Source organism: Lissotriton helveticus, chromosome 8 (assembly GCF_964261635.1).
Source record: "Lissotriton helveticus chromosome 8, aLisHel1.1, whole genome shotgun sequence".
Taxonomy (NCBI): Eukaryota; Metazoa; Chordata; class Amphibia; order Caudata; family Salamandridae; genus Lissotriton; species Lissotriton helveticus.
This window is the reverse complement of record NC_136069.1, coordinates 30,796,895-30,821,628: the sequence shown is the minus strand read 5'-3', so window position 1 is coordinate 30,821,628 and position 24,734 is coordinate 30,796,895. Positions and strand designations below refer to the sequence as shown.

Genomic DNA, 24,734 nt, shown 5'->3' with positions numbered 1-24,734 from the left:
TTCTATATGGCACCTTAAAGAAGCATATGTAAGCACAACATATCTCTTTTTTTACAAAAATGAAAACAAGGTTAAGTACCGAAATGTGCATAAAAAAAACAAAATAATAAACTACAAATAAAACAAAAAGAAAAAAGCATAGATGAACAAAATCAAAAACATAACAATCGGCACAGCATAAACAATGTGCAAAATGGCAGTACTGCAAACTCAGCATAATTTCCATGGAAGACTTCTAACACGAATAGACTTCCTAGGTACCTGGCAAGTGACATTGGTTTTAGAGACAGTGCCTGAAGATACAACGGCTGGACCAGTGGGAGTATACCCTGCAAGCTCAACACTTCTGGTGCCATTCCAATTAACACTTGCAGTATGAACTTTCACAACTTTAGCTAGGTTCCACCAATGCCCGCCACGAACCATTACAGCACCCCCACAAACCTTTTCTACACAGACTGGCTCACCAAAGGACCTACCACCTTTTTTAACAAAGTTGTGTCATATAGATACTGCTTACCTATATACCGTGTTAAGTTAGCATGAGCTTATTAAAGTGTTTAAACGCCATTTTTCCTTTAGCTGCTTTTGCACACGACACATAATTGTTATTTTAGCTTTCAACCTAGAAGAGTGGTGTGATGTAGATGAGAATAATATATTATTGCTCTGATATCAGCTTTGTTTGGTAAAACATGTCTGCACAGTAGGTGTTGAAGTTTCCCAGGATAACTCGACACAGTTTTGTTGTAAGGTCTGATCTTCGCACCTTTCTAGACATAACATGAATGCAGCTGCAGCCAAGATCTGGCTTTACGCGCGTTTTACATTGCTTCGCTGAGAGCACACGATAGACACTTGATGGTGCTTCGCTTACAGAGAGCTGGTGGAAGATGATGTGATCCTCTGCCACTGAGATCTTGAGGTATGGGCCCGCCCTGCTAAAACCCAATGAGACCTTAATAGATAATAATAATATTCTATGCTAGTTAGGGAGGGTGAGAATCAGGTGTTGCTAAAGCCTATTCATTTAAGCCAATTAGCATGCTATCACCTTTCGCATTTTATGGACTGTTAACTATGCTGATAACTTTGCTTGTGATAATATGTTTGCTAGTATTATCTAAGATACTGTGTGTTAGACGGACCGGGAGGGTCGGCCGAGGATAAGGGGAGAGGTCTCCGGGGAGAGCCGTCTCCAGCGAATCGTACAGACAAGTAACTTCCCCCCCACAGACGGACACCACACAAGGATAAAGTTCAATGATACTTTATAGGGAATTCTTCAAGTACGGTAGAATGGTACAAGGAGGTCTGGACTCAGGGGTCCCCTCTATTCTGGTCTCTGTTTGGGAAAAGGGTAGCGGGACAGTCTTGTTACCAAAAAGATGGAAATAGCTCTCAATCCTCGAGCTCGGGGGTGTAGATGAACGGGCCGCGGCGGAGCCAGCAGGTCCCGAGATGGATGAAGGAAGACGACGGTCCGCGGCAGAGCCAGCAGGTCCCGATGAAGGTGGTGGTTACAAACGGTCCGCGGCCACGCCAGCAGGTCCCGACGACGATGAAGGATAGGGTGGTTCCCAAAGCCGCGGCAGCGCCAGCAGGCAAGACGAGGGTGCACAAGACAGAGCTACGACAGCGCCAGTAGTCCGTCAAGGATGAGTTCTTCTTTGCGTCTCTCGACTCCAAGATACAACTCCCCTCCTGCTCTGGAGCTGCCCCAGTTATAGGGCTGGTGTCCTTTGATGTCCGGACCCTCGCACTTGGAGGTCGGGAGGTCCGGGATGAGGGAGTCCAGACACCCAGCAGGGGGGTGGAGCCAGCGCCCGGGGAGGCGATGGGCGAGCGGCACTTGGCGGGGGAGAGCCATCGACACCTCTTGCTCCCATTGACTGACCAAGTAGCCCGCTCACCTCCTGGGTGGATGTTGGTGCCGGAATGTCTGAGGCCTGGCCAGGCCCAGGGCTGAGGTCGATCGGGGGCCAGGCGGCCTCGTGGTGGAGTGTCCAAGATGGCGCCCGGGATGGGCGCGCAGGCCGGTAGTGGGTCGGCCTACGCGGTCAACAGGTTCGAGTGTAGGGGTCCCTGCGGGGACGGTGGACGTGCAATGGTGGTGTGTGGTACTTGCGTGGCTGGGCTCGGGCCTGGTTGGGCCGGGGGAGAGCGGCCCTTCATGTGGCCTGTCCAACATGCGTCCCCCCCAGCTGAAGGCGGGGAGAGTTACCCATTCTCTTGGGGACTCTTCTCGTCGAGGCGGAAGAACCGGGACAGGCCATCTGCGTTGGCGTGATCTGGCCCAGGCCGATGTTCAACTGTGAAGTCCATCCCTTGTAGGGAGATGGACCAGCGTAGTAACTTCGGGTTTTCCCCCCGCATCTGCATCAGCCACTGCAGGGGTCGGTGGTCGGTCTGTACCCGAAAGTGTGTGCCAAAAAGGTAGGGCCGGAGCTTCTTGAGGGCCCATACCACCGCGAAGGCCTCCCTCTCTATGGTGCTCCAGCGTTGTTCCCGTGGTAGGAGTCGCCGGCTGATGAAGGCCACCGGTTGATCACGGCCTTCGGTGTTCACTTGAGACAGGACTGCCCCAATGCCATGGTCGGAGGCATCCGTCTGGACGACGAACTCCCGGCTGTAGTCGGGGGCCTGGAGCACAGGGGCGGAGCACATGGCGGCTTTCAATTGTTCAAATGCAGCTTGACACTCTGGGGTCCAGTTGACCTTCTGGAGCTGATTTTTTGACGTGAGTTCTGTGAGGGGCCTCACGATAGTACCATAGTCTTTCACGAACCTTCGGTAATAGCCCGTGAGGCCCAGGAAGGCTCGTACCTCGGTCTGGGTGATGGGGGGCTGCCAGGACTGGATGGCGGCAATTTTTAGCTGCAGAGGGGCCACCAGGCCGCTTCCCACCTGGTGCCCGAGGTAGGTTACAGACCCTTGCCCAATTTGACACTTGCTGGCCTTGATCGTGAGGCCAGCTCGCTGAAGGGCTTGCAGCACTGCTCGGAGGTGGTGGAGGTGCTCGGACCACTGGTTGCTGTATACAGCGATGTCGTCTAGGTAGGCGGCGCTGAATCCTTCGAGCCCCGCCAGGACCTGATTGACGAGCCGTTGGAATGTTGCTGGGGCATTCTTCATGCCGAAGGGCATGACTGTGAAATGGTAATGGCCATCGGGAGTGGAAAAGGCAGAACGTTCTTGTGCCCGGGGTGTGAGGCCGATTTGCCAGTAGCCCGCCGTCAGGTCGAAGATACTGAGGTAGCGGGCAGCTCCCATGCGGTCGATTAGTTCATCTGCCCGGGGGATGGGATGTGCGTCTGTCCTGGTGACCGCATTCAAGCCCCGGTAGTCGACGCAGAACCGGAGTTCTGGTGTGGTGCCGGGGGCAGCTGCTTTGGGGACCAGTACTACCGGGCTGGCCCAGGGGCTGTCTGAGGGCTCGATGACCCCGAGCGTGAGCATTTTGGCTACTTCTTCCTGGATGCAGGCCCGTACCCGATCTGGCACGCGGTAGGCCCGGTGGCGGATAGGGGGGCTGTCCCCCGTGTCCACATCGTGCGAACACCAGGAAGTGACACCTGGGGTGAGGGAGAACAGGCTGGCGAATTGTGACAGGAGAACTCGGCACTCCTGGCGTTGCTCTCGGGTGAGGGCCTCTGAGAGTCGGACCCCATCTACGGAGCCGTCTTTCTCCCGCGTTCGTAGGAGGTCAGGGAGGGGCTCCGAGTCCTCTTCAGCCCCATTGTCTGTGGCCATCAGGAGGCTGAGTTCTGTCCGTACAAAGTGCGGTTTCAGTCTGTTAGCGTGGAGGACCCGGAGGGGGTTCCGGGAAGATTCCAAGTCGATGAGATAGGTTGCCGGACCCTTGCGCTCGACCACTTTGAAGGGCCCTGTCCACTTGTCTTGTAGGGCGCAGGGTTCGGTGGGGGACATCACCCATACCTGTTGCCCAGGTTCAAATTCGATGGAGGAGGCATTCCGGTCATACCACCTTTTCATGTCCTCTTGACTGGCCTCTAGGTTGGCTTTTGCTAGTTCTCGGAATCGCCGGGTCTGGTTGCGGAGTGTTAGGAGGTAGCGGAAAACATCTGGTGGGTTCTTTAGAGGGGGCAGCTCCCAGCCTTCCTTAACTAGGCTGAGCGGCCCGCGCACGGGGTGTCCATATAGCAGTTCAAATGGGCTGCAGCCCAGGGACTTCTGGGGAACCTCTCGATAGGCGAAGAGGAGGCACGGCAGCAGCACATCCCACTGGCGACGGAGGGGCTCTTCCAACCCCCCGATCATCCCTTTGAGCGTGCGGTTGAACCGCTCAACGAGTCCGTTTCCTTGAGGGTGATAGGGGGTCGTGAACCGGTAGGTAACCCCGCACTGTTGCCAGAGAGATTTCATATATTTCGAAATAAAGTTCGTGCCTCTGTCACTGACGACCTCCCGGGGGAAGCCCACCCGGGAGAAGATCCCCATCAGAGCCCGGCCGACTACCGGGGCTGTCACAGTCCGCAGGGGAACAGCCTCCGGGTAGCGGGTGGCGTGGTCCACTAGCACCAGGATGAATCGATGGCCTTGTTTTGTGCGCGGGTCCAGGGGCCCTACGATATCGATTCCGACCCTCTCGAACGGGGTGGTGACCACGGGAAAAGGTTGCAGGGGGGCTTTCAGTTTGCGGCCGCTCTTTCCACTGGCTTGGCACGTGGGGCAAGATCGGCAATGCTGGTGTACATTGTCCCTCATTTTGGGCCAGAAGAAGTGGGTCACCAGGCGGCTATAGGTTTTGTCTTGACCCAAGTGTCCTGCCAGGGGGACATCGTGGGCCAGGTTTAGCAGAAAGTCTCTAAAACGGAGGGGTACCACTAGGACTCGGCTGGCCCCCAGCTCCGCGATTCTTTGCTCACTGTACAGCAGGTCATTGTCCCAGTAGACCCAGTGGGTTCCGGAGGTATCCCCTGCGCTTTGGGCTAGCGCTTGCTGGCGGAGTCCCTCGAGGGAGGGACAGGTCTTTTGTTCTTGGCGAAATTGTTCTTGCGTGGGCCCCCCCTCTTGAGGCCACTGGTCGGGGTTAGCGAGGTCTGGAGGTTGAGCTGGTTCGGGGGGGACGTCACGGTCGGTGGTTTCGGCGGGGGCGACCGGAGGCGGTGGCGCCGGCCATTCGGGTTCCTCTGGGCGGGGGTTGGCACGGGCGGTCATGGACCGGGTGGTGACGCACGCCCAGTCCGGGACGCCCAGCATCCCCAGGTGCTCTTTTCGTTCGACTGCTGCCCATGGAGAGCTTTCCAGGTCATTACCCAGGAGGCAGTCTACGGGGGCATCATCTCGGACCGTCACCTTCAACATGCCGGAGACCCCTCCCCATTCGAAGGGGACGCAGGCCATCCGACACAGACTTTCTGAGTTATCGGCTGAACGTACAGGGCAGAGAATGTTTGGTAAGTATTGTTCGGGGGTCACCAGGTGACAGCGGACGGCTGTTACACTGGCCCCAGTGTCACGAAGGGCTTCAGCCCGGCGTCCATTGATGCCCACCCATTGGCTGTACTTCTGGGTATTAGCGGGTAGGGGGACCCGCGGGACCATGTCTCTCCCCCCTAGGCAGGCGAGAGCCATGGCGGCTGGCTCCCATTCTTGGTGTTCCTGTTCATATTCTTCTTGTTCCTCTGAGATCTGTTCCTCCCCCAGAGCAGCAGCGGCTACTTGGCGGGGTCTTGGGCTCTGGTACTGGGGGCAGTTTGGGTCGTTTGCATAGTGTCCGACTCGTTGGCATCGATGGCAGGTAACATTGGCTCGATGTCCCGGTCGCGCTGGGGTGCTGCCCCGGTTGGCCGGGTGGGTGGTGCTGGTAGTGGGGGTGACCGGAGCGTTGCTTCTTCCGCGCCCTTGGCCTCCACCTCCTCGGGGACGGTGCTGACCATTGTTGTTCCGGTTCTGTTCGTAGGACCCATTTCGACCCACTCTGGTGATCTCCCATCGGTCAGCTTCGGCTGCGAGCTGCCGGGGATCCGTTAACTTGCTGTCGAGGAGGTGCTGGCGAAGTTCAATGAAGCAATTGTTCGACAGATGCTCCCATACCATAAGATTGAACAGTTGTTCGTAGGTTGTGACCTTGCTTCCTTTGATCCAGCCCTCGAAGGCTCGGCTAAAGTAATTGACATAGTCCACCCAAGTTGTACCCGGGAGGCGGGTGCAGTCTCGGAACCTCTGACGGTACATCTCGGGTGTGAGGCCATAGCGGGTGAGGAGTGCAGCTTTCAGATGGTCATAGGAGGTCATCTGGTGGTCCGGGAGTTGCAGCAGGGCGTCGCGGCCCTCATTGAGGAATCTCCCCCACAGACCGGCCCCCCAATCGCTTCTATCGATCCGGTGTGCAGTCATAGCGATTTCATAGGCCTTAAACCATTGCTGGATGTCGTCCTCTCGGAAGTATTCTCGAACGACATCCTTGGGGATGTGTACCTTCTTCTCTGTTGCCCCTGGAGTGTGGGGTTGCTCGGACACCCCTGCTTCTTTATTCTGTTTGCGTAGGTCGATTTCAGCTAGTTTCCGCTCATGTTCATATGCCAGTTTCTTTTCCTCGAGCTCCCTTTGTCTCTGTTTCTCCTCCCTTTCTTCTCGGAGACGCAGGTGCTCTAAGTTGATTTTCTGTTCGGCCAACTTCAGTTCAACGTCCATTTTGAGCCGGGCCATTTCCAGCTCGTGTAGTCGGGTTCTTTCTCGTTCCTGGATCTCGTCTGGCGAGAGACCCGTTCTTCGCTCTTCAGGGGCCATGGGGGTTTGTGCTGCGATGTTTTGATCGGGGGTTCCGGCAGCCCCGGTTTCTGCCCAAGATTCTAGGGTCTGCTTAAAGTCATCTTTGGTATTTAGTCCGGTGGTAGCGATACCTAATTCGATACAGAACTGTTTAAGTTCACGATGGCTGTACTCGTCCAATTTCTCCATCTGGAATTTCTCCGTTGATCCGCTGTCTTTAGTTGACATCGTGATTCGCCGTGGGGTGAGCTACTCTCTGTACGGTTTATGCGGTGATTCGGATCGCGCCGCTGGCCACCAATGTTAGACGGACCGGGAGGGTCGGCCGAGGATAAGGGGAGAGGTCTCCGGGGAGAGCCGTCTCCAGCGAATCGTACAGACAAGTAACTTCCCCCCCACAGACGGACACCACACAAGGATAAAGTTCAATGATACTTTATAGGGAATTCTTCAAGTACGGTAGAATGGTACAAGGAGGTCTGGACTCAGGGGTCCCCTCTATTCTGGTCTCTGTTTGGGAAAAGGGTAGCGGGACAGTCTTGTTACCAAAAAGATGGAAATAGCTCTCAATCCTCGAGCTCGGGGGTGTAGATGAACGGGCCGCGGCGGAGCCAGCAGGTCCCGAGATGGATGAAGGAAGACGACGGTCCGCGGCAGAGCCAGCAGGTCCCGATGAAGGTGGTGGTTACAAACGGTCCGCGGCCACGCCAGCAGGTCCCGACGACGATGAAGGATAGGGTGGTTCCCAAAGCCGCGGCAGCGCCAGCAGGCAAGACGAGGGTGCACAAGACAGAGCTACGACAGCGCCAGTAGTCCGTCAAGGATGAGTTCTTCTTTGCGTCTCTCGACTCCAAGATACAACTCCCCTCCTGCTCTGGAGCTGCCCCAGTTATAGGGCTGGTGTCCTTTGATGTCCGGACCCTCGCACTTGGAGGTCGGGAGGTCCGGGATGAGGGAGTCCAGACACCCAGCAGGGGGGTGGAGCCAGCGCCCGGGGAGGCGATGGGCGAGCGGCACTTGGCGGGGGAGAGCCATCGACACCTCTTGCTCCCATTGACTGACCAAGTAGCCCGCTCACCTCCTGGGTGGATGTTGGTGCCGGAATGTCTGAGGCCTGGCCAGGCCCAGGGCTGAGGTCGATCGGGGGCCAGGCGGCCTCGTGGTGGAGTGTCCAAGATGGCGCCCGGGATGGGCGCGCAGGCCGGTAGTGGGTCGGCCTACGCGGTCAACAGGTTCGAGTGTAGGGGTCCCTGCGGGGACGGTGGACGTGCAATGGTGGTGTGTGGTACTTGCGTGGCTGGGCTCGGCCTGGTTGGGCCGGGGGAGAGCGGCCCTTCATGTGGCCTGTCCAACACTGTGCTTGAGAACCCTGCATTAGTAAATAAATATTTCAAATGTGCACGTGTCCTCTTTTACTCTTGTTCTGGTTTGTAATGATTGCATAACGAAAGAGTGTTCATGTGTTCCACGATGCCTGAGGTATTCTAAGTTCATGTTCTGGTCTGTCTAATCATTGGGAAGTTATACTGACCAATGAGACACTGTAGCTAGCTCGGTAAGGGGGTTTTGGGTACTGAGGTGAGTTTTGGGGCACCCTAATTCACTGAGGTTCCGAATCTCTATGCACAGTTCTGTAGGAGAACGGAATTCCCGCTATAGTTGGTCATCTTGATGCAAACCAAATCCCCAGGAGAGACGTTGAGTGTCTTAACAGACTTCTTTTTATTGTACCTATCAGACATCTTCTTTTGTGCAGTTTTAACTCGAGTTTCCAGCGCATCATTGTCAACCCAACATGAAACTTTATCACAGACAGTTCTTAGCAGCCAAGCAGGATAAAGTGCAGAAGTGGGTACTCTACCTTTGAGTGATATGAAAGGCGCCACTTTGGTTAGGGAATGTGGTGTAGTGCAGTAAAACCAGAGCATAGATCTGACCGCACCCTCAACATCATAACAATGACTCTTTGCCCACTTGATACATTCTACCACCAATCTGTTCATCCTCTCTACCAAACCATTGGTTTGAGGGTGTCCAACAGAGCTTCTAAGATGCTTCACGCCAGAACAGACTCATTTCCTGATTGACAAACTGCACCCCATTGTCCGAGACAAGGGCCTCCGGAAACCCCTCCCACATAAAAATCCCTTTTAGAAACAGGATAGCATTACCAGCTGTGGGAGAGGAGCAGAACTTGAATTCAGGCCTCTTGCTATGGAAATCCATAAGGACAAACGCAATGCCGGTCGTCGCCAAAATTGGTGTTGTGACCCACAGGTGGACTATTTATCACAGGACACTAAATTGCAGTTACAGGCTTTATTTCGTGGGTACAACGAGCCACCGCTCCTCTCAGCACAGAAGAGAGGCACAAACTGACTCTTCTCAGAACAGGCACCACAGAGCACCATGACAACACATAAAGGTTCTATATGGAACCTTAAACAGGCATATGTAAGGACAACACACACCCTCTCTCCATCCCTCAATCCCTCCCTGCCTCCATCAGCACATTCCACCCAGTGCCATCTGTACATCTCCAGCTGTGGGCACAGGGTGGGGGGAGGAGAACGTCAGACCCTGAGGCTGGCACCAGGAGAGCCTTGAGTGAAGACTCCCCTTGTGATCCATCAGTCACTCCTGAAGGTGAAGTCTTTACCTCTATGAAGGACCACCTCCCCCTCCCGGGTGAAGGTCTATGAAAGTGCCAGGTTGTTCCCACCCTTCTGAAGAGCATCAGAGCCCCAGCTCTGCAGGAAACATTCAGAGGGCTGGATTGTACTTCAGGGACTCACACTGGGTGCCTGACTCCCCTCCTCTCTCATGGCAGTGCCCTGTGGGTCAAGGGATATGTGGGGGGCTAAAAATCATACACTTCATCATATGGATCACAATAGCCACCTGTTTTAGGACACAGTCTCAACTCCAGGAACAAAGCTCATTGCCTGTCTGTACATCTCTGATAGAGCACAAGAGAAGAACAGACAATGAACAGTGATGAACACATCAGCCACCAGCTTTTCATCACATAAAACAAGTAGAAACACCAGAGCAATGATCACCTTCTAACCAAATATCACCAACAAGGAACAGTGCACACCCCACCCTCCTCTCCATGCTGACAATGAACACGCAACAGGCCACCTTACTTCCAGTGCACAGACCACCTTCTTCTCACACAGTGTAAATAATGAACCATGCACAAACCAACATTAGAAACAATGAGCAGGGCAAAGGTCATCTTGGTCTCTTTATGAATAATGCAGAATGTACAGGCCACCTTCATCTCATTATAACCAATGACCAGTGCACAGACCACCTTCCTCTCAGCGTGAGAAATGTACAGTGCATAGAGCACCTTCCTCTCACTCAGTGTGAACAATGAACAGAGCACCACCACCTTCCTCTCACTCAGTGTGAACAATGAACAGAGCACCACCACCTTCCTCTCACTCATTGTGAATAATGAACAGAGAAGAGGCCACCTTCCTATCACTCAGTGTGAACAACAGAGCATCACCACCTTCCTCTCACTCAGTGTGAACAATGAACAGAGCACCACCACCTTCCTCTCACTCAGTGTAAACAATGAACAGAGCACCACTACCTTCCTCTCACTCAGTGTAAACAATGAACAGAGCACCACCACCTTCCTCTCACTCAGTGTAAACAACGAACAGAGCACAGGCCACCTTCCTCTCACTCTGTGTGAACAATGAACAGAGCACCAACACCTTCCTCTCACTCAGTGTGAACAATGAACAGAGCACCGGCCACCTTCCTATCACTCAGTGTGAACAATGAACAGAGCACCACCACCTTCCTCTCACTCATTGTGAATAATGAACAGAGAAGAGGCCACCTTCCTATCACTCAGTGTGAACAACAGAGCACCACCACCTTCCTCTCACTCAGCGTGAACAACGAACAGAGCACCGGCCACCTTCCTATCACTCAGTGTGAACAATGATCAGAGCACGGCCACCTTCCTCTCACTCATTGTGAACAATAGAGTACAGGCCACCTTCCTCTCACTCAGCGTGAACAACGAACAGAGCACCGGCCACCTTCCTATCACTCAGTGTGAACAATGAACAGAGCACCACCACCTTCCTCTCACTCAGCGTGAAGAACGAACAGAGCACCGGCCACATTCCTATCACTCAGTGTGAACAATGATCAGAGCACGGCCACCTTCCTCTCACTCAGCGTGAACAATGAACAGAGCACCACCACCTTCCTCTCACTCATTGTGAATAATGAACAGAGAAGAGGCCACCTTCCTCTCACTCAGCGTGAACAACGAACAGAGCACCGGCCACCTTCCTATCACTCAGTGTGAACAATGATCAGAGCACGGCCACCTTCCTCTCACTCAGTGTGAACAGCGAACAGAGCACCGGCCACCTTCCTATCACTCAGTGTGAACAATGATCAGAGCACGGCCACCTTCCTCTCACTCAGTGTGAACAATGAACAGAGCACCACCACCTTCCTCTCACTCAGTGTAAACAATGAACAGAGCACCACCACCTTCCTCTCAATCATTGTGAACAATGAACAGAGAAGAGGCCACCTTCCTCTCACTCAGTGTGAACAACGAACAGAGCACCACCACCTTCCTCTCACTCAGTGTAAACAATGAACAGAGCACCACCACCTTCCTCTCACTCAGTGTAAACAATGAACAGAGCACCACCACCTTCCTCTCACTCAGTGTAAACAACGAACAGAGCACAGACCACCTTCCTCTCACTCAGTGTGAACAATGAACAGAGCGAAAAAGAGAAGAATGTTCCCTGGGTTCTTGGTTCTAGCGGGGGAAGTTAGATCATTCACTCATTGCCACTTGTTTGCTCTCATACTATTCACCACTGAATGCTAACCATCCGGAGCGTTTTTTTTAAAATGCAGATACTTTATCAATATGCTGTAAAAGATAGAAGGGGAATAACAGCATAATATAACACTCTCTCCCAGAACCCTGAGCTAAGAAGCACAAGCGAAAGAAGCCCTTAGTATCACGGAAGCAGCCAGGATCCATCAACCCCTGGAAAGCAGACCTAGAAGGTGAGCGTTATAAGGAATAGGAAGGATAAAATCAAACAGCTTGAGTTTGAGCTATGGCCCATGCATGCCCTATTCCCGGACATAGTTCACGTACGCTCTATCCCTGTAGGTAAATTTGAAAGAAACCTTGAAAGTGGAACGGCTAGTTGGAAATGAATATACCAGTGACACCTGAAAATAAATAAGGTGAGCATGCTTCTATTAATAAAAGAAGAAAAGGGAATAAGAAATAAGAAAGGGAATATGGAATTAAAAAACATTATTCCCATCATTTCAGATTAATCATTATTTGAAAACGCTGCGATCATCACAGTGGAATTTACACCGATGCCAAGAGCAGATTATCCGAAATAAGGTGTTTAAGTAAATAGGAAAGTTAAGAATAACCCATCCATAAAAAGAATAAAGGGAAAAATTAATATGTCATTGCCCCGCTTCCCCACAGAGTGAAATTGATAATAAATTGCCAGAACAAGTGGGAAAAGAATAAAGATAGCGCTGAATAACATAAGGTAGGACATGAAATAAAGAAACACAGTATGTCTAAACATTTAAGAATTAAATTAATAATTCTGAATAATATCCTTCCTTTATGTTGGTAGAGCGAGACTATAATTAGCCGCCCAGAAGTTCTTCAAGCAAATATCCCAAGTTACAAGGGATAAGTTTTAAGGTATGCAATCGGGTATGATTGCGTGTTTTCTAAAATGGAGGGAAATGCGTGAATGTGTGAATGAGTGTGCCCATACTCCCCAGAACATAACTCCCCAGTGGGGTTTTTTTGGTAAAATAAGAGGGTTTGTCCCCAGGGGTCACCATAGTGTTGATAAAGAAAAATGGAACCACAAAAAATGATATACAAGCACTGAAAAGAGTAAAAAGGGTGGGACAAAGAAATGATAAAACTGTTATTGTTAAAATAAATATATCCTTATGCTGGTTTTTTCTGTTCACAGATAAATGTGTATATCAAAATTGTCCTGAGGAAGGTGGGGCACATTGCCAAAAACCACCGAAACGCGTCGACTACCCCGTTGGGGATGTTTTTGTATATTTTATAATTATGTATCATTACAATTGATGTCTTCATTAGTATGTTGATTTGTGCATTTTAGCACTCAGTGATTTGATCAAAAAACGTTGAAATTGAAATACCACTGAAGTGACGGATATTGTTTTTAACCTTTGTCCAATGAATTCATGTTTTTTATGTACTGAATAACCTTTTTAAGGAAATAATTTTAAAATAAAATGTTGATGTTTTTGCACAGAAAATAGTTCCTATTTTTGTGGTTCCATTACAGCATTCAGTGGTGAATAGTATGAGAGCAAACAAGTGGCAATGAGTGAATGATCTAACTTCCCCCGCTAGAACCAAGAACCCAGGGAACATTCTTCTCTTTTTCGCATTTATTACCCTGTTCCTGTGGGTGTAGACTATTAGGGTACTCTCTTTCTTTTTGAATCAAACAATGAACAGAGCACCACCACCTTCCTCTCACTCAGTGTGAACAATGAACAGAGCACCGGCCACCTTCCTATCACTCAGTGTGAACAATGAACAGAGCACCACCACCTTCCTCTCACTCATTGTGAATAATGAACAGAGAAGAGGCCACCTTCCTATCACTCAGTGTGAACAACAGAGCACCACCACCTTCCTCTCACTCAGCGTGAACAACGAACAGAGCACCGGCCACCTTCCTATCACTCAGTGTGAACAATGATCAGAGCACGGCCACCTTCCTCTCACTCATTGTGAACAACAGAGTACAGGCCACCTTCCTCTCACTCAGCGTGAACAACGAACAGAGCACCGGCCACCTTCCTATCACTCAGTGTGAACAATGAACAGAGCACCACCACCTTCCTCTCACTCAGCGTGAAGAACGAACAGAGCACCGGCCACAATCCTATCACTCAATGTGAACAATGATCAGAGCACGGCCACCTTCCTCTCACTCAGCGTGAACAATGAACAGAGCACCACCACCTTCCTCTCACTCATTGTGAATAATGAACAGAGAAGAGGCCACCTTCCTCTCACTCAGCGTGAACAACGAACAGAGCACCGGCCACCTTCCTATCACTCAGTGTGAACAATGATCAGAGCACGGCCACCTTCCTCTCACTCAGTGTGAACAACGAACAGAGCACCGGCCACCTTCCTATCACTCAGTGTGAACAATGATCAGAGCACGGCCACCTTCCTCTCACTCAGTGTGAACAATGAACAGAGCACCACCACCTTCCTCTCACTCAGTGTAAACAATGAACAGAGCACCACCACCTTCCTCTCAATCATTGTGAACAATGAACAGAGAAAAGCCACCTTCCTCTCACTCAGTGTGAACAACGAACAGAGCACCGGCCACCTTCCTATCACTCAGTGTGAACAATGATCAGAGTACGGCCACCTTCCTCTCACTCAGTGTGAACAATGATCAGAGCACCGGCCACTTTCCTCCCACTCAGCGTGAACAACAGAGCACAGGCCACCTTCCTCTCACTCAGCTGTCAAATCAAATGTGTTCAGAAACTTGGCTGAGGCCAAAGTATCTATAAGGTCATCTGCCCTTGGAATTGGATTAGCATCTGTCCTAGTGACTTCATTGAGACCCCTGTAGTCAACACAAAACCTCATTTCTCTCTTGCCACCATGGGTGTGAGGTTTGGGGACTAAGACTACTGGACTAGGCCAAGGGTTATCTGAGGGTTCAATTCTAACATCTTCTGGACTTCAGTCCTGATACAGAAAAGAAGAAGGACGGAACAGCCGTGCAGCCAGCTAACAAGAGGATGACGCCCACTGACTTGGCCCCAGCCCTACAGGCCTGTCTCCCCTCGAACCTGCTCCTGCGAAATCCCAGTGTGTCCTGCAGCCAGCAACCTTAAACACTCCGGAGGACCTGGCTGCCTTCACTTCCAAGACTGTTTCTTCCGTGAACACCGAATTTGTTCAAACTGCAGCTTCTGGCTCCGGCCGGTTACCGCGAATCCAGCCCACTCTGCACCCGTTGAACCCGGCCCGAGCTCGAGTGGAAAAACAGCACGAGAAGGTCACCCCAGCGATCCCGACCCGAGGTCTGGCGACTCCTGACCTGCCTCAAGCCTCCAGCTGACGCTTGCAGCCTGATTCCAGAGGGTCCCCCTCACCGCGAACAAAAGCGGTTAAGAAAATCCGACCCTAAAAGGCACCCCTGCACCTGACACCCCATGGCCCTGTGTGCCCCAACCAACGGTACCTAACCAACCCAAGACATCCCAACTTACGTCTGGAAGTGGTGGTCGCACCCAGAAGACCCTCGTCCCCGAGCCTGCAGTGCTTTGGCAAACCAGAGGTTATCCATAGAAAACAACGGGGCACCCGACCTCAAAACAGCACCCTGCACCCGTCCACCCTAGTGCCACTGAGGGTGCACCTTTGGTGCTAAATTGGTTCCCTATTTGCTGTGACCTAAACCCAGCAGCCACCAACCGGAGACCCCCTATCCTCCATAGAATAACATTGGGCCTCAACACTCTGCACCCGGTTGCCCTAGTGCTGCTGAGGGTGAAACAACAGTGTATCACTGACCCTGGGGGACCCCTGAGTCTAACCCTAGAACCTTAACTCCCACAATAGATTACTTACTTCTGAACAGATAACCTGTTTTTCCTTCATAGGATAATATTGACTATTTTTCGCAAAAAAAAGTCTAAGTGTGGAGTTTTGAAACTTAAAAATATTCTTTAAAAATCGCACAAATAACCAAAACATATCAAATTACCTGTTTGCAGGAAATGTCCCAGTGCTGAATACAGGTATCCGGCACTGAGTCAGAAAAGTAACGTACAAATTAACTTACCTGTAATTTACAGAAAAAGCCTACTCATTTCAATGCACTGTTTTTCTTCCAAAAAACAACTAAGTGTGGAGTTTTGAAATGTAAAGATATTCTTTAAAAATCGTACAAATAACCAAAATGTACCAGAATACATATGAAAAACAAGAGCTACTATCACTTATAACACAGCCTAGAATGTATGCGACTCTGTATATGTGTGTCACTTGGACAGTGGTTCGAGAGGCCCCTCACCTGTTGGGTCAGTGACTCAACTGACTGTGGTGTCTGTCTCCACCCTGCGCGCAGAGACTCACCTGACTGTGGTGTCTGTCTCATCCCTGTGCTCAGTGACTCCCCTGACTGTGGTGTCTGTCTCCACCCTGTGCTCAGTGAATCTCCTGACTGTGGTGTCTGTCTCCACCCTGTGCTCAGTGACTCCCCTGACTGTGGTGTCTGTCTCCACCCTGCGCTCAGTGACTCTCCTGACTGTGGTGTCTGTCGCCACCCTGTGCTCAGTGACTCCCCTGACTGTGGTGTCTGTCTCCACCCTGTGCTCAGTGACTCTCCTGACTGTGGTGTCTGTCTCATCCCTGTGCTCAGTGACTCACCTGACTGTGGTGTCTGTCTCCACCCTGTGCTCAGTGACTCCCCTGACTGTGGTGTCTGCCTCCAACCCTGCGCTCAGTGACTCCCCTGACTGTGGTGTCTGCCTCCACCCTGTGCTCAGTGACTCCCCTGACTGTGGTGTCTGTCTCCACCCTGTGCTCAGTGACTCACCTGACTGTGGTGTCTGTCTCATCCCTGTGCTCAGTGACTCCCCTGACTGTGGTGTCTGTCTCATCCCTGTGCTCAGTGACTCCCCTGACTGTGGTGTCTGTCTCCACCCTGCGCTCAGTGACTCACCTGACTGTGGTGTCTGTCTCCACCCTGTGCTCAGTGACTCACCTGACTGTGGTGTCTGTCTCATCCCTGTGCTCAGTGACTTCCCTCACTGTGATGTCTGTCTCCACCCTGTGCTCAGTGACTCCCCTGACTGTGGTGTCTGTCTCCATCCCTGTGCTCAGTGACTCCCCTGACTGTGGTGTCTGTCTCCACCTTGTGCTCAGACACTCACCTGACTGTGATGTCTGTCTCATCCCTGTGCTCAGTGACTCCCCTGACTGTGGTGTCTGTCTCCACCCTGTGCTCAGACACTCACCTGACTGTGGTGTCTGTCTCATCCCTGTGCTCAGTGACTCCCCTGACTGTGGTGTCTGTCTCCACCCTGTGCTCAGTGACTCCCCTGACTGTGGTGTATGTCTCCACCCTGCGCTCAGTGTCTCATCTGACTGTGGTGTCTGTCTCCAACCCTGTGCTTAGTGACTCACCTGACTGTGGTGTCTGTCTCCACCCTGTGCTCAGTGACTCCCCTGACTGTGGTGTCTGTCTCATCCCTGTGCTCAGTAACTTCCCTACCTGTGATGTCTGTCTCCACCCTGTGCTCAGACACTCACCTGACTGTGGTGTCTGTCTCATCCCTGTGCTCAGTGACTTCCCTGACTGTGATGTCTGTCTCCACCCTGTGCTCAGACACTCACCTGACTGTGGTGCCTGTCTCATCCCTGTGCTCAGTGACTCCCCTGACTGTGGTGTCTGTCTCCACCCTGTGCTCAGTGACTCCCCTGACTGTGGTGTCTGTCTCCATCCCTGTGCTCAGTGACTCCCCTGACTGTGGTGTCTGTCTCCACCCTGTGCTCAGTGACTCACCTGACTGTGGTGCCTGTCTCATCCCTGTGCTCAGTGACTCACCTGACTGTGGTGTCTGTCTCATCCCTGTGCTCAGTGACTCACCTGACTGTGGTGCCTGTCTCATCCCTGTGCTCAGTGACTCACCTGACTGTGGTGTCTGTCTCATCCCTGTGCTCAGTGACTCCCCTGACTGTGGTGTCTGTCTCAACCCTGTGCTCAGTGACTCACCTGACTGTGGTGTCTGTCGCCACCCTATGCTCAGTGACTCCCCTGACTGTGGTGTCTGTCTCCACCCTGTGCTCAGTGACTCCCCTGACTGTGGTGTCTGTCTCAACCCTGTGCTCAGTGACTCACCTGACTGTGGTGTCTGTCGCCACCCTATGCTCAGTGACTCCCCTGACTGTGGTGTCTGTCTCCACCCTGTGCTCAGTGACTCCCCTGACTGTGGTGTCTGTCTCATCCCTGCGCTCAGTGACTCACCTGACTGTGGTGCCTGTCTCATCCATGTGCTCAGTGACTCCCCTGACTGTGGTGTCTGTCTCATCCCTGTGCTCAGTGACTCCCCTGACTGTGGTGTCTGTCTCATCCCTGTGCTCAGTGACTCACCTGACTGTGGTGCCTGTCTCATCCCTGTGCTCAGTGACTCCCCTGACTGTGGTGTCTGTCTCATCCCTGTGCTCAGTGACTCCCCTGACTGTGGTGTCTGTCTCCACCCTGTGCTCAGTGACTCCCCTGACTGTGGTGTATGTCTCCACCCTGCGCTCAGTGTCTCATCTGACTGTGGTGTCTGTCTCCAACCCTGTGCTTAGTTACTCACCTGACTGTGGTGTCTGTCTCCACCCTGTGCTCAGTGACTCCCCTGACTGTGGTGTCTGTCTCATCCCTGTGCTCAGTGACTTCCCTGACTGTGATGTCTGTCTCCACCCTGTGCTCAGACACTCACCTGACTGTGGTGTCTGTCTCATCCCTGTGCTCAGTGACTTCCCTGACTGTGATGTCTGTCTCCACCCTGTGCTCAGACACTCACCTGACTGTGGTGCCTGTCTCATCCCTGTGCTCAGTGACTCCCCTGACTGTGGTGTCTGTCTCCACCCTGTGCTCAGTGACTCCCCTGACTGTGGTGTCTGTCTCCATCCCTGTGCTCAGTGACTCCCCTGACTGTGGTGTCTGTCTCCACCCTGTGCTTAGTGACTCACCTGACTGTGGTGCCTGTCTCATCCCTGTGCTCAGTGACTCCCCTGACTGTTTTGTCTGTCTCCACCCTGTGCTCAGTGACTCCTCTGACTGTGGTATCTGTCTCCATCCCTGTGCTCAGTGACTCCCCTGACTGTGGTGTCTGTCTCCACCCTGTGCTCAGACACTCACCTGACTGTGGTGCCTGTCTCATCCCTGTGCTCAGTGACTCCCCTGACTGTGGTGTCTGTCTCATCCCTGTGCTCAGTGACTCACCTGACTGTGGTGCCTGTCTCATCCCTGTGCTCAGTGACTCCCCTGACTGTGGTGTCTGTCTCATCCCTGTGCTCAGTGACTCACCTGACTGTGGTGTCTGTCTCATCCCTGTGCTCAGTGACTCCCCTGACTGTGGTGTCTGTCTCAACCCTGTGCTCAGTGACTCACCTGACTGTGGTGTCTGTCGCCACCCTATGCTCAGTGACTCCCCTGACTGTGGTGTCTGTCTCCACCCAGCGCTCAGTGACTCCCCTGACTGTGGTGTCTGTCTCATCCCTGTGCTCAGTGACTCCCCTGACTGTGGTGTCTGTCTCCACCCTTTGCTCAGTGACTCCCCTGACTGTGGTGTCTGTCTCATCCCTGTGCTCAGTGACTCCCCTGACTGTGGTGTCTGTCTCATCCCTGTGCTCAGTGACTCCCCTGACTGTGGTGTCTGTCTCCACCCTATGCTCAGTGACTCCCCTGACTGTGGTGTCTGTCTCAACCCTGTGCTCAGTGACTCACCTGACTGTGGTGTCTGTCGCCACCCTGTGCTCAGTGACTCTCCTGACTGTGGTGTCTGTCTGAACCCTGTGCTCAGTGACTCCCCTGACTGTGGTGTCTGTCTCCACCCAGCGCTCAATGACTCCCCTGACTGTGGTGTCTGCCTCCACCCTTTGCTCAGTGACTCCCCTGACTGTGGTGTCTGTCTCATCCCTGTGCTCAGTGACTCCCCTGACTGTGGTGTCTGTCTCCACCCTTTGCTCAGTGACTCCCCTGACTGTGGTGTCTGTCTCATCCCTGTGCTCAGTGACTCTCCTGACTGTGGTGTCTGTCTCCACCCTGCGCTCAGTGACTCCCCTGACTGTGGTGTCTGTCTCATCCCTGTGCTGAGTGACTCTCCTGACTGTGGTGTCTGTCTCCACCCTGTGCTCAGTGACTCACCTGACTGTGGTGTCTGTCTCATCCCTGTGCTCAGTGACTCCCCTGACTGTGGTGTCTGTCTTCACCCTGTGCTCAGTGACTCACTTGACTGTGGTGTCTGTCTCATCCCTGTGCTGAGTGACTCCCCTGACTGTGGTGTCTGTCTCCACCCATCGCTCATTGACTCCCCTGACTGTGGTGTCTGGCTCCACCCTTTGCTTAGTGACTCCCCTGACTGTGGTGTCTGTCTCATCCCTGTGCTCAGTGACTCCCCTGACTGTGGTGTCTGTCTCCACCCTTTGCTCAGTCACTCCCCTGACTGTGGTGTCTGTCTCATCCCTGTGCTCAGTGACTCCCCTGACTGTGGCGTCTGTCTCATCCCTGTGCTCAGTGGCTCTCCTGACTGTGGTGTCTGTCTCATCCCTGTGCTCAGTGACTCCCCTGACTGTGGTGTCTGTCTCCACCCTTTGCTCAGTGACTCCCCTGACTGTGGTGTCTGTCTCATCCCTGTGCTCAGTGACTCTCCTGACTGTGGTGTCTGTCTCCACCCTGCGCTCAGTGACTCCCCTGACTGTGGTGTCTGTCTCATCCCTGTGCTGAGTGACTCTCCTGACTGTGGTGTCTGTCTCCACCCTGTGCTCAGTGACTCACCTGACTGTGGTGTCTGTCTCATCCCTGTGCTCAGTGACTCCCCTGACTGTGGTGTCTGTCTTCACCCTGTGCTCAGTGACTCACTTGACTGTGGTGTCTGTCTCATCCCTGTGCTGAGTGACTCCCCTGACTGTGGTGTCTGTCTCCACCCATCGCTCATTGACTCCCCTGACTGTGTGTCTGGCTCCACCCTTTGCTTAGTGACTCCCCTGACTGTGGTGTCTGTCTCATCCCTGTGCTCAGTGACTCCCCTGACTGTGGTGTCTGTCTCCACCCTTTGCTCAGTGACTCCCCTGACTGTGGTGTCTGTCTCATCCCTGTGCTCAGTGACTCCCCTGACTGTGGCGTCTGTCTCATCCCTGTGCTCAGTGGCTCACCTGACTGTGGTGTCTGTCTCAACCCTGTGCTCAGTGACTCACCTGACTGTGGTGTCTGTCTCATGCCTGTGCTCAGTGACTCTCCTGACTGTGGTGTCTGTCTCATCCCTGTGCTCAGTGACTCCCCTGACTGTGGTGTCTGTCTCATCCCTGTGCTCAGAGGAGCTGCCATCAGAGACACATTCCTGCATCAGGAGGTCACATGAAGGGCAGTCGTCGTGACCCCGCCCTGAACACACAGGGGAACTTGTTCAGCAGGTCTGGGGTCAGGTGACGCTCTCCCACCAATCCCAGCGCGGGAGCTTTAAAGAGTTTAAAGGGCCTGTGGAGCAGGTGAGTGGATCGGAGTCCAGGGCAAGCTGAGAGGTGTGTGGGGTCCGCAGGTGTGTGGGGGCCGCAGGTGAGTGGATCTGAGTCCAGGGCCAGGTGAGGGGTGTGTGGGGGCCGCAGGTGAGTGGGGGCCGCAGGTGAGTGGGGGCTGCAGGTGTGTGGGGGCCGCAGGTGAGTGGGGGCCGCAGGTGAGTTGGGCCGCAGGTGAGTGGGGGCCGCAGGTGAGTGGGGGCGCTTTAGGGGCGCATTGCGCTGTGATGGGTCAGGTGTGCACTTGTCCCTGGCTAAGGGGCAGCTTATACGTGTCGGCCTTTGATTACCTGTCTAATGAATCGGGTTTGGTTTTTGGGTCATGAAAACATTCCTTGTGGGGGGTTTTCAAACTACTTAGTATTCCATGAGGGGGGCTGCGCGTGCGGCTCGTGCTGGGCCCCCAAGGCCCACGTTGTGGGGACCCCGCCCATCTTTGTATTTGAGCAAACTCGGGCGATGCAGCACTTGTGCCCCCCCCCCCCCCCCCCCCCCGTCCGCCCTCTGGGCCCCCGAGCAGCTGTTACTGTGAAGACTGAGGCGGCATCTGTAACATCTGTTTGTAGCAGAGGATATTTCCAGGCGCTGGGCGCCTCTAGCGTCCGAGTGCCTCAGGGCGCTATGAACGAGAGGAGCGGCCGCGCTGCTTTCTTTCTCCGTCTTCTATCCGCGCCTCTCGGGCTGGCCGGGGCTCGTGGTTCTTTTCTCGCCTGGACTGGGGGGCGCCCTGGGTGTGGCGCTTGTACGGACAGACGGAGCTCCACGGACCCCTCCCGGGGCTCCTTGAGGGGATTCTAGTGTCGATGTGCAGGTTTTCCGGCTCATTGCGCTCCCCCACAGTAAGTCTTGGTTTTAGGCGCTGAGGCTGCGTCGCCCCATGAGCCCGAGTTTGAACGGGTGAATCTAAAACACCTTGGTGGGGGGCTGTATTTTTCTTTCCCCCTCGCAATCATAGGGCAGATTCACAAGCCGCTCGCGCCACTTCTCCCATGTTAAAAATAACGCAAAAGTGGCGCAAGGGGCTTGTAAATCTGCCCAAAAGTGTTTTCCTGAAGGCTCTGGTCTCTTGTGTTCACCCCCATCATTGACCTGTCTCCGCCCCCCCTCGACCTCCTCCCCTCCCCCCTCTGCCCTCCCCCTCCCCTCCCCCCCTCCCCCCCACGTGTCTGCAGGTGAAGCTCGGGGGCAGAGGAGTTTGTGAGTTCCCAGCACCTGAACCCGGGTCGAGGGTGCACCGACGCTTTCTATTTGATGCCATTTGCTTCTATTTTTACTGTAGGTTTGTGGCCGCGCGGTGAGTGTTTTACGGAGAGAAAGGTTTAAAGAGAAATAAAACCCAGTGTTGTAAGTCCATGTCTGACCGCAGGGCTCGAGTCGGGGCACCACGCGGGTGGACGGCGTCCCCCCACTTATTTTACCGGGAGCTCGATAACTGGAGCAAATGGAGCCACACATTCACTCTTTGGCCTCTCAGGGGCGAGGCTGGAGCTCATTCATAACACTGCTCACGCAATTTTTAAACCCAGTGGCTTGCCTGTTAATTAAATTGCTTTCTTGGAACAACTGCTAACAATCCCCGCTTTGTAAAACATAAACCCCCCAACCCCGTTTTTAGTCGACCCGCTCCAAAAACCGGGACATGAGCTAAATTTCCTGAAATCTGCCCGGACAGCTGGTGAAAACCCGGGACTGACCCGGCAAATCCGGGACGCCTGGTCACCCTAGCCAAGCCCCCTTGATGAATGCAGAACCATAAGGGGCCCAGCGGGAGTATCCTGCCAGCCCTGTAGGGCCCACTGTGAGGAGAACCTCGCAGGGCGGGTGGGCATGTCACCCTGGCTTCCCTGCTGCCCCCTGTCGCCCTGGCTTCCCTGCTTCCCCCTGTCGCCCTGGCTTGCCCTGCTGCCCCCTGTCGCCCTGGCTTGCCCTGCTGCCCCCTGTCGCCCTGGCTTGCCCTGGCTTGCCCTGCTGCTCCCTGTCGCCCTGGCTTGCCCTGCTGCCCCCTGTCGCCCTGGCTTGTCCTCTGCTGCCCCTTGTCGCCCTGGCTTCCCTGCTGCCCCCTGTCGCCGTGGCTTGCCCTGCTGCTCCCTGTCGCCCTGGCTTCCCTGCTGCCCCCTGTCGCCCTGGCTTCCCTGCTGCCCCCTGTCGACCTGGCTTCCCTGTTGCCCCCTGTCGCCCTGGCTTGCCCTGCTGCCCCCTGTCGCCCTGGCTTCCCTACTGCCCCCTGTCGCCCTGGCTTGCCCTGCTGCCCCCTGTCGCCCTGGCTTGCCCTCTGCTGCCCCCTGTCGCCCTGGCTTCCCTGCTGCCCCCTGTCGCCCTGGCTTGCCCTGCTGCCCCCTGTCGCCCTGGCTTGCCCTGCTGCCCCCTGTCGCCCTGGCTTCCCTGCTGCCCCCTGTCGCCCTGGCTTGCCCTGCTGCCCCCTGTCGCCCTGGCTTGCCCTGCTGCTCCCTGTCGCCCTGGCTTGCCCTGCTGCCCCCTGTCGCCCTGGCTTGTCCTCTGCTGCCCCTTGTCGCCCTGGCTTCCCTGCTGCCCCCTGTCGCCGTGGCTTGCCCTGCTGCTCCCTGTCGCCCTGGCTTCCCTGCTGCCCCCTGTCGCCCTGGCTTCCCTGCTGCCCCCTGTCGACCTGGCTTCCCTGTTGCCCCCTGTCGCCCTGGCTTGCCCTGCTGCCCCCTGTCGCCCTGGCTTCCCTACTGCCCCCTGTCGCCCTGGCTTGCCCTGCTGCCCCTGTCGCCCTGGCTTCCCTACTGCCCCCTGTCGCCCTGGCTTGCCCTGCTGCCCCCTGTCGCCCTGGCTTGCCCTGCTGCCCCCTGTCGCCCTGGCTTGCCCTCTGCTGCCCCCTGTCGCCCTGGCTTACCCTGCTGCCCCCTGTCGCCCTGGCTTGCCCTCTGCTGCCCCCTGTCGCCCTGGCTTACCCTGCTGCCCCATGTCACCCTGCTGCCCCTGTCGCCCTGGCTTCCCTGCTGCCCCATGTCGCCCTGGCTTCCCTGCTGCCCCCTGTCGCCCTGCCTTCCCTGCTGCCCCCTGTCACCCTGCTGCCCCCTGTCGCCCTGGCTTCCCTGCTGCCCCCTGTCGCCCTGGCTTCCCTGCTGCTCCCTGTCGCCCTGGCTTCCCTGCTGCCCCCTGTCGCCCTGTCTTCCCTGCTGCCCCCTGTCGCCCTGGCTTCCCTGCTACCCCCTGTCGCCCTGCTTCCCCCTGTCGCCCTGGCTTCGCTGCTGCCCCCTGTCGCCCTGGCTTCCCTGCTGCCCCCTGTCGCCCTGGCTTGCCCTGCTGCCCCCTGTCGCCCTGGCTTGCCCTGCTGCCCCCTGTCGCCCTGGCTTGCCCTGCTACCCCCTGTCGCCCCGCTGCCCCCTGTCGCCCTGGCTTGCCCTCTGCTGCCCCCTGTCGCCCTGGCTTCCCTGCTGCCCCCTGTCGCCCCCTGTATGTAACTCATGTAATCAAAAGTACTTAAGTAACGGAACTGGTTCTTTTATAAAGCGCTCTGACACCTTCGGGTAATGTTCGCGCTATATAAAATCGCATTAAATAAAAATAAAAGATAGGCTTTAGCCTAGCGCACGTGATGTCCGGGCCGGCAGGCCTGCCAAGTATCACGCATCAGGCGTGACACTAACACATTTCAGTGTGGTGTTCC

The 24,734-nt window shown here is 54.5% G+C and overlaps 1 protein-coding gene across 1 annotated transcript in view; it reads left to right on the top strand.

Annotated features, from left to right (window-relative positions):
- The window catches only part of LOC144773679 (uncharacterized), a 470,291-nt gene that overhangs the window by 388,897 nt on the left and 56,660 nt on the right, over window positions 1-24,734 (top strand). The gene's annotated exons all lie outside the window — the stretch shown is intronic.